The 14,358-nt window shown below is 34.6% G+C and overlaps 1 protein-coding gene across 3 annotated transcripts in view; it reads left to right on the top strand.

Annotated features, from left to right (window-relative positions):
- Positions 1-12,301: 12,301 nt before the first annotated feature.
- LOC106616276 (uncharacterized) overlaps positions 12,302-14,358 on the top strand; it is a 130,718-nt gene continuing 128,661 nt past the window's right edge. For 2 of the 3 annotated variants that reach the window (XM_014232855.3, XM_036360450.2), the window contains exon 1: positions 12,302-12,700. The gene's annotated coding sequence lies outside the window, so the exon portion shown is untranslated. Of the gene's footprint in view, positions 13,155-14,358 lie in introns of all 3 variants that reach the window. The other variant, XM_036360451.2, reaches the window with a different exon arrangement.

The following is a 14,358-nucleotide window of genomic DNA, read 5'->3' as shown; positions in this document are numbered from 1 at the left end:
TTTTAGAGATGCATCAGTTTTCAAATACTTTAGCTACATAACTATAAAAAATAATATATATTTCTTTACGGGTTTTTATATATCTTTAGTGCATAAGTCTTTAAACTCAAATATCGGTTGGTATTAATAAGCTCAAAATTGTTTATGCCTAATTAATTGTAATCATGGATTTCATATCGCTTAACTAATTCGTACAAATTTTTAGGCGCTGGGTGGAAGCGCTTATAGAATATAAAACAGTTTGAGGTGCAATGTTATAGTTCATAGAAAAAATATTGAAATTGGTTTTCTACCTAAGAACTTGGTAACGGTTATTTGTATCACCTAAAATTAATCGAGATAGATATAAAGTTATGTATATATAAAAGATCAGGAATAAATCGCCTTTTTTCCGAAACATTAATTTTTCCTGTATAGGTTACGTACTATTCTGAAAGCCCTCGTGTATAGCGCTAGTATTCTTAGGTCAAATTTAAGCGGAATTGATGTTAGATATTATTTCAGTTATTAATAAATATTTATAATATTTAATTGAAGTTTCTTTTTAATATTTTCCATTACTCCATTCCCAGTTTTTATACGCAAGACAGCTGTTTTCTTACTAATTGTATTAATGTGTATATATCTCTGTAAATATATATTCTAGCTTAGTATAATCCGAGTCACTCCTTATTCACACTCTCATATTACATGACAATTTATCCCTAGTCCACTTAAAGGCCTAAGAAACTCATTACTCATTTCGTTTTAAGCATTTTTCTTTCGTGATCAGTCAGCCGACTTGCTTTTTATCGCTCATCTGCCTAGCTTTTTGCTTAGTATCGCTTAAGCGTATATTAACTTAATTTGTTTATAAGTGAGCGCAAATCTCTGCGACGACAGCATACCGTTAGTTGTTTCGGCCAGCTCATCACTTTCTCTCAAATGTTTGCTTTATTTTTTTGCTTGCGACTCACATGCGTGTACGCTTTTACGTATGTGTGTGTATGTGTGAGTGTACATCAACATACTGTTTGGCGCACAGTTGGGACGCCATTTTTTCGTGCTTGTTGCAATGTGCTTTGCTTTGATGTTTTTATTTTTGGTATTTTCGCTTTTGTCTTCACAATTTTTTAACCGTGTCTATTTCGTTTGCATATAACAACTGGTATGTATATGTGTCTTTTGTCCGATTTTAAGTCAGCGATTCTACAATTTAATTTGGTGTAAGAGTTAGCGAACCATATTTTGCTTGATCTAAAGCATATATCGCTATTTTCTAGTGGATCTTTTCTGTGATTGCCGACGTTGCCATAAATTTTGGGTCGAGTTAACATTGGACAATTTGGGTAAACGGGTTTTGTTACACTTTTACTCGCTTTCATTATATTTTGCTGCATACTTTTTTGTGTAAGTTTCATTATCCCAATTTTATTTTTGGTATTTACGATTCCGTTTCATTTGTTTGTTGTTGTTTTTATTTTAAATTTTCACAGTTTCATTTGGTTATGTAATTTGCCTCTAAATGAAATCCCCTTGGTACATATAACCGTTGCGTTTGTTTAACGAAGCGAATCAACACGAAGTTATTGTGATACTTTCGACAATTCCATTCATTCCACATTTTATGCGTTTCAAGCTAGCGTTATGCTTTGTCATGCTCATTATGTAGCACTACAGTTGCTGTGGTATCCTGTTTTAACCGCTATGGGCCTTAATGATTATTTGCTTGAGCGTGAAATGGATTAAAAGTGTCTCAATCGTATCCGCTTTTTGGGGTAAAAGTTTGTATGTATCCATGGCACAGCGCACACTTGAGGGAAATGAGAATTTGGAAGAAGAATCCCTATTGATTTACAACTGTCACTACCGAGAAGAATTAAACAGAAGTTCTCCAGGGTGGTGTCTTCTCCCCGGTACTGTTTAACTTCTATATTTCGAAACTCCCTCAACCACCAGAGGAAATCATACATCCCCTCATACACAGGTTATTGTAAAATATTGACGTCAGAATTCGTACGCAACAAGGTTTAGACACGTACTGACTGCCGTTCTCAGTGGAGCCATCAACACTTCACCGACTCTCTTCGAGTGAATGGCGTACATTCCAGTTGAAGAGTTTGAGTTGCGCCAAAAAATTTAGAATGACCCTGTCGCAACTTCGTTCTGAATATAGTAGTAGGTTAAACTCCTGGGTAGGAGACAGGAAGTAGTCAGACAGAACCACCTCTTTGCATACCCAGCGAACCCCACTCATCTAACACTCTTGTTTGCCTTTACATTTGCCGTGTTCAAATCGAGAAAATATTTGTTTAAGCCGAAAATCAGTTATTGGCCCAAATGCTAAGCGAATTCCTATAACTTAGACTCCATTAAGGCAGATCTCGCCATTTGCGAAAGAAATAGTTCTTTATAGTGACGGTAAAGCTGCTTATTTATAAATCTGAGGTTATTCCGTTACCATTTCTTGGCTTCCAAAACTATATACCGTATATACTTTTCAGTTAATATTCGAGATGTTTTAATACATTTTGGTGAGAACATTACGTCTTATAAGTATATGATGTGAACTGATTCTCAAAATGGATGAGATTAGTTCATATTTTTAACAAATCGCTATATATTGAATATGAGGATCTTTCTTCTTCGAGGCCATAACCAACTATATGTTTTCGGCATGTTAGTTATTTTAACAAAATTAAGTGAGACTTGTGTCGGTTGGTATAAATAAAGGGAAAACACTTGAAGGACACTACACTAATACACAACCCTATAGTTTAATATGAAATTGCTTTATTTGTACTCAGACATAACTTGTGGGTTGAGATTATGTTAGTTTAGGTTAGATGGCTAATACCTCGACGGATGATCACACTCAGACTGTTAAGTGCAGTCCTCCTAGAGGTGGATAGCAGATATCGGCAAAAACGCGTTGAACCTATCACAAATTTGCTTTGGTGTTTTATTTCTACATCCGCTACGTGGGTGTCCAAAAATATGGGATCTAAGGTTTTTTGCCTTGATCTGGCGAAAGCGTGACATGCGAGGAGGAAGTGTTGAGATTGAACAGCTAATACAGCTAGCAACCTTACTGCCTGAATCCCGATGGGACAGTGTCCAGTTAGAACTCCTACAAGCATTGAAAGGTTGCAAAGAGCGAACCTTGCAAAGAGCGAAGAGTTCCCTAGACCTCTTACGATTTACCCTAGGTCAGAAGGACCTTGCGATTGCACAGCTGCTGCTAGTAGTACAGTCCAGTATTGAACCACAAGAAGCCAACGGGGCTCCTACTCGTTTTCATTCCGCAGTTATTGAGACTGAGGTACGTGTCCTAGCAAGCTCGTCAGCCTTACAGTTTCTTTCAATATCGCTTTGGCCAGAGAGAAGGGGTCTAGCAATGATTTCACTAATCTTGAGCGCACACTCAGCGAACTCAAGGTTATTATGTAGTCCTACTATCCGAGTGGATAGTCACCATTTTAAAGGATGCTGCGCTCCAGAACAGTAGTTCTACTTTTACTTCTGGCAGCCACCTCTGCTTGGAAGACGAAGACTGAGCTCATGGAAGGCTCCCGAGAGTGTACAACTATACCAACCCCCCCGCAAGCATTGAGATACATTAGATGGAAATATAAAGAGTATGAAATCAAAGATGTATTACTAACTACTTCAACAGGAAGACGAGAATACTACTAAACACTACTACAATACATAAAAGTGTGATAAAACAATAACTAAATGTGTCAGAGACGTTTAATTTTACATAAAATATGGCACTTGAGTGCTATATAGAAGCCGGTATCAAAACTGAATGATGTTAGTGGTACCGTCGACATTAAACTGAAATAACATATTTCTGGACCTACTCGACCCATTTAGACAAAATTCGACACACGTGTGGCATTATTCTTGTATTGGATATAATTTAGTTTAATGTAAAATTATATTATACTACATATAATAACTTCCGTTATTCTATCAAATCTTATTTAACTAATGCATAGCTTCTATCGCGGGCTTTGAGCGCGGGGACTGAATCAAAACATTCAGTAACGAAAACAAACCTAACACGATCACAAACAATGCGCAAAATGTTTGCATACTTTTAGGCGCAATTTTGCATATTTTAAGCGGGACAAACAATTGAAGATCAGGGTGATTCAAAAATAAAAATTAAATACTTGATACAATTATTTGAATGGTAAATAAAACTATGGAATTTAATAAAAAAATAAATTATTAAATATTGGGAGCCAGAATATTAGCAACAATCCCACCTTTGAAACAGTATCTCGTTTGACTTGAACTATACAATTGAAATTAGGTAGGCTGGTGATTTCAACACCAACTTCGCTGAAAAAATATCAGAGCGGTTGGCACCTTTTTTTCGGAAAAAATGAATTTGAAAATAAATAGTGATCCACAAGAATCCACACCAAAGATGGGACCACCATTGATCCAGATATTTAGAGGATATCAAGTCTCGAACTTATGTTTATTAGTTTAGTTACCATTTACCTATATAAACAAATTTGTGTTCTTATCGGTTACCACGCTCAAAAAGTGTAATTTTAATTAATATCAAAGAAAAAAGAATACTGCATAAAACATAAATAAGTAATTATAATTGCTTGATAAAAATGCTTTACTGTCCCCCAGTCCAGGCAGTCCCCGAGTGCCACACCCATTATATATAAATTGCTTAGAGCTGAATAAGAATGAAGTTGGTCTATGGTAGACCTTGGTTTAAACCCCATGTTCCTAATATATTAAATTAAACCGATCTTTTGGTTGACGTTTTACTCATCAATATATTAATTTAAGCCTCTTTGGTTGAGTTTATGTCAGAAATATCTCATTTAAGGGTGATTTTAAAAAAAATTTCGCTGAAGAGAAGAAAAATATAGTTATAAAAATTACCATATGTACTTAGGACCTAGAATATAACTTATTAAAATTCCATATTTGATTGTAATTCATTTAAGATTTCGTCGAATAATGAATGTTGAATTCTTTCGCAATATTTTTAAATTAATATCTTGCGAACATCTGAAAGTATATCCGTTCCTAACCTGTTAAAATAAAATTTCACTTTATTACTATAAAGTAAAGTTTTAGTCAAGCTCAAAGACAAAGCAAGTTGAGTTCTTAGAGCTCTTACAAATTATTAGTTTTTACAATCGACTTATGGAAAAACTTGTAGACAGTTTTAAACATTTGTTTATTATGTTTACCGAAATTTTACGGTATATCGATTTGTATCCAAGCGTTAACTGACTTTTCTGACTCATCTGCACTTATCTCGAAAACACACGCTAGTGATGATATCATAACCGATGCATCTTCATACTTCTTTGCAAATGCTTCTGGAAAAGCCAATTTAAACAGAAATAAACAACAAAAGGGTTATTGTGTGGATGGGATTAAAAATATCGAATTTTTGCACAGTCTACGTTCGATAACCAGTTATCGATTAACCAACTCGAGTTGTTGAAGAACTTTTTTTAGTATCCCGTGTAAACCCAATGTCCTGAGCGAAGAGCACTACATTTGCACTAAAGAGTTACAAAAGGTTGTTGCTGTCATTGTTCCCCATCAAGAAAATTAGGTCAAAGATACATTTAACTCTTTGAATTCCTATTCATGAAATAAATCGATTAAAATACCGAAAAATGAAAATTTGGGATATTTTTAAAATAAAATATTACATAGAACTTGGTATACTATATCGATTAACATCATGCGTTACAATCAGAAATTGAGGATACAACAGAAATAGGTTGTAAATAAATTTTTCAAATAGTTATATATCTATACTCTTGTTAACGAAGGCTTATAATATGTGTAAAATTTAAGGATTCTCTTTCAAATCCATCAAATAGCGCCCATCGAAGTAATAAAGCAAACTCAAACTCATGACATTCATACATAATTTATATCGCACATAATCGATACGCTTCACTTTTTCGTTTGCCAACAAACGAGCGATGTAGGTAACCTTTCAAGTTCAATAACAAATTGATGCAAAGTTATGTGGGGTCTTGGATTACGAAGTCTTTAGTCTTTTGCTGAGCGTCTTTCAAATAAACGCCTGTAGCAAAATTCAGAGCCGAGGACGTATTGTGGTGTCGTTATAAAGGTGCAATCAATTTGCGCGAACGCCACAGGCACATGTGATACACATACACATCAAGTCAAATATAGTCGAATTGAACTGAAACTTGCTGCAAATGAAAGCGGATCCAGTTAGAGCGGGTAAGTGGATGTGATCGAGGGGTAGAGAAAATTGTTGACTGTCTTCTTGTCTTGTTGTTGGTTTGCTATTGTGCCGCCTTTGTTGTCTTCAGTTTTCAGCCGTCGCTCCTGGCACACACAATTGGCGTATGAACAAACTGATGAGTTGTGTCGGTGTCAGGCGCCGTCAGCTCATCTAATATTCAAATCGATATTTTTCCATTCTATCAGCACATATGGATGTATATGTGTGGGTGCACTATATGTGCAGCTCAACCTTTCGTGATGTTCCGTACACTTTTATTCTTGTATCCAATAGTGAAGTTCAAGCTCTCGCATTGCTCCATATACACACACACACACACTTATATATCTACACGCAAATATATATTTTGCATATAACCAACTGAATATCTACTTTTTGCGTGCACACGAGCGCACTCGTGTGTGTTTATGCAAGCGCCCCCTGCGCTACTGCATCTTTGACCTCTGCATATGCATGTTTTCCGAAGCCCTTTGTCGTGTTGCATGCTGCTACTTTAATCTCGCTTCACTTTCGCCCGTCGCCATTTTATACCTTCACACATTGCCGCTGCTTGTCTTCATTTTATTTCAGTCTCCCCTTCACCACTTTCTGCGTGAGTTACATTTGCTTGGCTTGTCAGCTACTGTTTGTTTATTTTTACATAACTGTAGTTGATGAGCCGTAGCCGTTGAGGAGCGACACCATTTCCGCTTGCATTAAACTATATAACGGTGCATACGAGCGGAAATGCTTTCATAACACTCCGTTCAGGTTGACATTGACATTTTTTATTTATTTTTTATTCGTTCGCTGCAAGTTATTCACACTATACATGCCACTTGATAAATCTTGGTGTGGAGATTTGTGAAATCGTTGCGAATCGATAAGTCATTCGATTGCACAGATAATACAGAGAGAGTAGATATTATTAGAATACATATTAAAGCTTAGAATTTTAGCTATTTTAGCTATTCCTGGTTTTCAACATCAGTGTGGAGGTTGAGTAACATATAATAAAGCTCTTGTCTTAAGCTGCCGTATATTTTTAAACTCTGAAAAAATTGTGCGGGTAATCTTGAATCCTTAAAGAAGAAATAAGGAATAACTAGTCCAAAAGGAATATCTCGTTGGAGATTGAGTTGTTTTAAAACCCAACAAGTAAGGAAGGGCTAAGTTCGGGTTAACCGAACATTTTATACTCTTGCAACTTGCAAAAACCAAAGACGACTACAGTTAATAATCGAAGTTCGAAAATCTTTCTATTAGTTATATGGGGGCTAAGAGAAGTATTGACCCGATTTAATCCATTTTTTACATACAGACATAATATTATCAGGAAAGGATTCTCTCCGAACTCCAGTTATATAACTTATACATATGCACTGGGGTCCAAATTTTCGGCATATAAGGGCTTGAACAGTTATGAACCGATTGTGACAATTTTAAACTTGATATGGCATATCATAAAGGCACTCTGTTTGCTAAGTTTTATTTTAATATATTTATAACAAATAATAATAATAACATATTAAATTTGTGTTATGTAGGAAGTAGGCGGGGTTATAATCCCCCCATTTTCGCGCTGTAACATACACAAGTCAGGATAATGTTACTTATCAAATTTGTGTGAAATCGGTCAACTAGATTCCGAGATATGGGTTTCATCCAATGGTGGGCGTTGCCATTGTCCCATTTTTGTATTGGCTCCTATAAAACTTAATTGTACTATCCTATGTGTAAAATTCAAAGCTTTTGACTTGTTTATTTATTGAGTTATCGCACTTTTAATAGTTGTTAACAAAACCGTTATATGGGGAGTGGGCGGGGTTATCACCTGATTGCACCCATTTTCACACTGTCGTTTTTGTTTAATTTTAAAATTTTTAAACCGCAGGTGCCTCTGCCTAATGCGATTCGATGTACCAAATAATATTTTTTTATATTACTATTGAGCTTTGTTATGTCAATTTATTGGCGACCATAAATAATATTAGATGAGACCACTATATCCTATAGCTCCCATAGTAACAGTCAGTAACGAATCCATCAATTTTTTATATATTTTTATTTTAAGGGAAACTGGCCGTGGTTTAACTTATAATAATTCAATACAAAAGTGAAATACACACTTTAAAGAAAAAGCTTTTATTGGTGGTACTAAAAAATGTTGTGATAACAGAAAAATAACCCTAAAAAAATATGCTTATATTATATCAAAAACGAACAACAATTTTATAAGTTTGTACTGTTTCATCATTATTGTCGAATGATTTTCACATTATCACATCAAGTAAATCTAAAGTTGACTTTAGTAGCGTTAATTTGATGTTATAAGGAAGTTTTCCTTGCGCAATAATAAAGGGATCAGTGCTTAACAGCAATCTGTTCATTATATCTGTATTTGGAGTAAAGTATACATTTTTCCATGTACGAGTATGTGGTAATCGGAACCTTATTCTTTAATTTTCCTCTTCTTCAGAAAGCTCTGCAATTGAAATCAAGGAATGTTTTATAACTTCAAAACCGTAAAGTAAAATTTTATGAACCGATGTAGCGAGTTAAAACCAAGATTATTTGCCACTCAACTGCTTTGCAGTTTCAAGAGCATAGTCTCCAAATTTTACTGAATTAATTTTGTAGCCCGAAGATCTGACATAAAACAAAGTTGAGGCTCTGAGTATTAAATATTTATCAATTCTCATAATATCGGCACATATATCAAGATTATTGAAATATACTAAAATACAGCACAACAACAGGGCAAAGCAATGACTTTTCAAGGCAAATTTTATTTTGATTGAAATTTGGGCAGCTACACTTAGCTTTTTTCCTACCTTAATACATACTCAAATACACTAAAAAAGATATGAATAGGGGAAGCGGGGTGGAAGACAACTAAAACCTTGCATAAACATATTAAAGACTCACGTAAAATGCATAAAATACGGGATAAAAAAAGTATCGATATAATTTTGTTTTGTTAATTTTGTAACATAAAGTAAATATCTTCAACTTCAAGATGCATTAAAAGGAATTTTAATTCGTAATCGTAAAAAATCGCCTGACCACTTTGAACTTCGCTTTTGTTATGAAATATTCACGCTACGTATACCTGCTTTAAAAATTAATAGGTGATAACTATTTCAATGCTATTTTTAGAAAGTTCCGTTAGATTTCCCGAAATTTCGGTTTCTTCGGTTTTTTTACTTATTCGATATTTTTTTTTACATGATGCGTTTTTTTTTTGGCCTATAGGCGAAACCACTGTGCAGTGGTCCGATTACGCCCATCTAAAATACCAACCTTCTTATGGTACCAAAATTTTATCAATATATCTCAATTTTTACTCAAGTTAAAGCATGCACAGACGTTCAGACAGTTACCCGGATTTCAACTCGTCGCCTCAATTTGCTCATTTACATATGTACATATGACCTTATATCTAACTGGATTAGTTTGAGGTGATACCAGCAACCATTAGCATTCCTATTATATGGTACTCTGTAGCAACATGTTGCAAAAATATAAAAAATTTTGGAACGCTAATTCATAATAGTTATGTTCAAGAGTACAATAACCTAGGGATAGAAATATCTCATCTTGCTGTTTTATACCGAAGTTGATGTTGCGTACTTTATTCTTCCAAATTTGGTGTTTACAACCTCAGACAGATCAAAAGTCTTATTGTTTAAGTGACACAAGAGAATATTCATATATTTTTGAGGAATTCGGCGTGATGTTGTCTTTAAAGAAATCGGAAGAACCTAACGCCGAAGATGGATCACTTTTTCCACGATAATGCGAGTTCTCACACATCATTAAAACAACTGCATTTTTGAGCACTCGAAACATCGATGAGTCATCCACCGTATAGTCCTGACATGAAACCGAATGACTTAGTTTTATTCTCGTACGTAAAAGATAAACTATCAATATCATAATCAACGTTTTTCGAAATCTGAAGCTGCGGCTGATGCGTTCAGAACACATGTTTTATGATACCTCAAACAGAGTGGCAAAACTGTGTTTGACAATTAATTTAAACTTTTTGAAAACCAATAAAGCGACATTGCATGATATATATGTGGTTTTATTCTCTAATACCAAAATATAAAGCAATCTTCGTAATATTTAATCTGTGCACGTAAGGTGGTCACGTACGGGATAACAGTAAACCGTTTTTGCGCCATTCCTCATTACTTTTTCGAGCAACGGTATAGTGTTATGCACGAATGTTTGCCTTGCGCTCGTTAATGGATCAAGCATTGTTGGCGTACATATTGATCTTCAAATAATGCTACAAAATGTAGTTAGAGAGGAAATCAGAAGACCTCCTTTTAACATCAAACATCCACGGAATTTTCATTACAGAAATACAATAGTCTGATTTCACTAATTTGCTGGCGGGCATAATTAGCCAAAAGCCATCGATATCCATTTCCATGAACTGTTTCATTTTGCTTGAACAAAAACACGTATATAAATAAAGGAGATGTATGATTAGAATTCTGTTGTATAGACATTTGGTTTCAAAACATGTTAAAACAACTCAGTAGCTTAGTAAATATCAATAGATTTGACCAACAAAATTTTGCAGCGTTTACAGATATTATACTTTTGCTTACATGGTGCTACAGAGCAAAATAGTTTTGTTCACCAGATGGTTGTTTGTATTACCTAAAACTAACCGAGATAGCTTTTATATATATATATGTAAATGATCAGGATGACGAGACGAGTTGAAATCCGGATGTCTATCTGTACGTCCGTATGTGCAAGCTGTAACTTGAGTAAAAATTGTGATATCGTCAGACAACTATTGTACACGTATTCCTTGGTCGAATAGGGAGGATGAGCTTTTATTTGATCGCAATCGGACCACGGCCGCGCCCACAAAACGCTATTAATCGATAACCCATAAATTGTCATAACTAAACCGCAAATTAAGATTAAAAACTGTTATTTGGTGCAACGAATCGCAACAATAAGGGGAATAGTGGTTTGAAAATTTTATAAAAGTAGGCGTGGCCTAACCCATAATAGGTTTAATGTATATATCTTCCAAACCGCTTAAGCTATATGACCCAAGTTATCACAGGAGGAATCATTTCGACCCCTCTTGCGACAGCCCCAAAACTGGTGAAATCGGATGATAACCACGCCCACTCCCTATATTATGGCTTTGTTAAAAGGAGGCACTAGAAGACTTTATAAAATCAGTTGTCAAAGTTGGACGATAGGCGTGTCACCGCCCATTTTAGGTAAAATCACATATCTCCGGACCTACTAATCAATTCCGGACCAATTTAAATCAATTTAAATCAAATTCGGTGAATCTGATTGTTTCACTTTACAATATACAAATCAAACATCAATGAAGTTATCAGAGTAAAACTTTGCACAAATAGTGACCTCAAGGTACTTAATATAACGCCCAAAAATTGTCGAAATCGGACTTTAACTTTTCAAGAACTCTGACACCAGATATGTGGACACCAGTGATCAATCTGTGTGGTTTAGTATTGAAGCACCCATATACCAAATATTAATGTTTTCAAACTTCCGGTTAGCTTTATACCGCATCTATCGGTCATTATGTAAGAAATTTTATTGAGATTCCGAAAGAATCTCTTTCTAATAATAGTATATCTTCTTGCCTGTAATTGTAAATAATGGATACAATGCTTCCTGCTTTTAATTTAATTACAATATATTCGAAAATCACGTATATCACTTTATCTTGCGAGAGTATAAATTGTACGGTTACACCCGAACTTAGCCTTTCCTCACTTGTTTTGATTGTTATTGTTAGTATCCTTCAACAAATTAAATTGGTCTAGCGTTTGCAAAATTGTACTCTCTTAAACACATTATACACTCTCTTATTGCCGCTCTTCATACAATTCATCCTATTAGTCAGCCAGGTAGTCAACCCTAATGCTTCTGGAGAGCTTTTGCGTGCGCCGAAAAGCTCGACGAAAGTATCCTTACAACAAACGCGTGCAGCAACAGCGAATAAAACTAAACCTTTTGACCAAACGCGATTCAGTCATCGTTATCAATTCAATGCGAACAGAGCGTGGCTGGAAATTTCAAAATATTTTTCACTTACCTTTACTCTGTGTTGGTAGATTGGCTAAGAACGGAAGTGGCAGTGAAGTTGGCCGAGAGTGGCAGCAGTGTTATTGAGAGCAGTGGCAAAGGCGAAATTCCAAAAAATATACGAAAATAAATTAAAGAGAAAAAAAGACAACAGCAACTACAAGAAATATAAGCGAGCGTCAAACGAGACCGGCAAAATACAAGGGCGAAAGTGAAGCAAACAAGTTTGTGTGTTTGCGTGTGCGTTTATTTCCGTGGAAGTCAATGTAATAGAATTGGCCAATAACAAAGTTTGCGCCAAGTTTTGGTTTAATTTGGTTTATTTCGTTTCATTTGTGTCTCGATCAAATTTAGCCGAAGGTAATACAATGAAATTAAGAGTTATATATTTATTTTTACCGAATAAATGTAACAAATAGACAAGGGAATTTATAAAAGAAGGCAAATTGGTAAATTTGTCGACACTAACAATAGCAAAGTGTGCAACAAAAGCCAATGTGAGCCAGTGAGGGAAAACTAGTTTGTAAGCAACAAATCCACCGCCAATCGGCTTAACGGTTTCGTAGAAATATTGTCGTTGGTATAGCGGCTCATAAGCAACTTGTTTGTTTACTAGAATATATATGAAAAAAACACCGTTATTTTCAATACAAAAATCGATTCTAGTTTGCAATTTGCACAATGCTCTTGTGCCCATAAATAAATTAGCAACTGCAGCTTAACTAGTTATGAAATTAATCCCGTATGCCAGCGGCTGCATAAATAAATATTTGCTGGTGACAACAATATTGCTCTCCGCTGCGTACGTTGCTCTGTGAGTATAATTAGTTATGCATATGTGTGTGTGTGAGGTTTATGCAAATGCCACACGGAATGTTGGTGTTAAGTTGAATTTGCTATAACTTTGCTATTTTACTATTTATGAAAATTTATATATATGTATGTGTGGGTATGCCGGCGTTAAGCTTACTCTGTTTTTCATTAACAAATGTCTTTATACTTTGAGTTTTTGCGTAATAAAATTGAGCATACTATTTTAGTTAACTAAATTTATGTCGCTGATAGAATAAAGTAAAGCATTGCTTGGTTTAAATGTATAAAGGGTAACTTACAAATCAATTACTAAAGACCTAAGTCTGAAAAATTATTTAATTTTAGAGTAAAAATTTATATCTGATATTTATTAGAATATTTTTTTTTTTAAATAGGTAAAATCTCCGTCAATATATATATATATGATATAAAACTGGCAGTGTTTAAGTATCGAAAAAAGTTAAATAACTCAAATATTATTCAATATATTTTCAGAAGAGTCTTATTAACAAACCTTTTACCTCGAAAATTATTCTTTAAATTTCACCACCGCAAACTCGACCATGCTAAAATAATTCAAATGTGTTGCAGCACCCTGTATGTGTAGTGAAAACCACTAATAAAAAAAACCGAAATTATACACATACATATGAAAAAGCTAATTTGAATCATGTAAGTTTCTCTAGGCCCCAGTGTTTTAATACTCACAATAATGTAAGATTACTTAAGAACTGAATAGCAATCAAAAGTAAGATTACATCAAGCGCCAAGTTGCGACGATTAAAATTAATATATGTTACAAATAATTTGAGTTTAGCTCTAATCTGACCAGATATATAGATTTATACATAATCAATTATAAATATTTTGGTATTTTGCGCATCCGTGGCCTTGACCCTAATGATGTGGTTATATTAAGAAAATATATTAGAAAATTAAATGTTAACATGAAGATCTGAATGCGTAGGATATTGTACTCTACAGATATTTGGACGATAAAAGAGTTTATGGTGTGCGCACTCAAATATGTCCAGTACAAGTGCTAAACAAGTAAGTAGTCTACTAACTTCTTAATTAGTTTGTGTAGGCATGAATGAGCCAATATTTGGTCGACGGTGACAAGTAGTTGTAATGTCTGCACTTTTTAGATTCCCATACAAACAGTTTTACAAAGGCAGACTTTATAGTCAAGAAATAATCTGCAG

Source organism: Bactrocera oleae, chromosome 6 (assembly GCF_042242935.1).
Source record: "Bactrocera oleae isolate idBacOlea1 chromosome 6, idBacOlea1, whole genome shotgun sequence".
NCBI lineage: Eukaryota > Metazoa > Arthropoda > Insecta > Diptera > Tephritidae > Bactrocera > Bactrocera oleae.
The sequence above is the reverse complement of the archived record's forward strand: the minus strand, read 5'-3'. Positions and strand labels throughout refer to the sequence as shown.